Below are 692 nucleotides of genomic sequence, written 5' to 3'. Positions count from 1 at the left end.
CTGCAGAGGTACAGATGGCTGAGTAAACTCTTGGCAAAGGGCAGTTACCGATTCATTTTGTGGGAATGACTTAAAATGTGCCATTTAAGTCTAAGAGGTAAAGCATGGAGGAAACAGTTGTAAATAATCAACATCTACATTCTCAAACTATTTCTCAGGCTTCCTCTGTTTTCCTATCAGGCTAACGATCTTGGATGGCATCTCATCCAAGGCTGCGAAATGAAGGCATTTAACCCAGCATGAGCTAGTGAGATGGAAGGAGACAAAAGCTTGTAGCTCCAGCGCCAGCGGTTTCCTGGGAATACAGGTGGCCTGCCACCAGGATGCCTTTGGCAAAAGGCTGAGTTTGGAGCTGCCCCTGTGCACTGACAGAGGCTTCATGACAAGCATCAGCAGCCAGCCCTAACCACCACCTCACCCCATCCCTCAACTGTACACCTGCTGCAGTTTCTCCAAGAAGACAGCAGAGTAAAGGGCCTCCCTTAGGGAGGATGAGGGCAGGAGAGTGGAAAACACAGGAAGCATAGTTCATTTAAGCACAGTTATGCAGAAATACATTACAATATTATCCCAGAGTTATGCTACTTAGAAAATACTTTCTCCACTTCTAACCTTAGAAAACAAAACCAAGCTATTCCTAATTTTTCCCTAAATGACTCATTTTTCTTCCACAAAATGAGATTACAAGAAGA

Source organism: Canis lupus, chromosome 10 (genome assembly GCF_011100685.1).
Source record: "Canis lupus familiaris isolate Mischka breed German Shepherd chromosome 10, alternate assembly UU_Cfam_GSD_1.0, whole genome shotgun sequence".
NCBI classification, from domain to species: Eukaryota; Metazoa; Chordata; class Mammalia; order Carnivora; family Canidae; genus Canis; species Canis lupus.
This window is presented reverse-complemented; position numbering follows the sequence as displayed.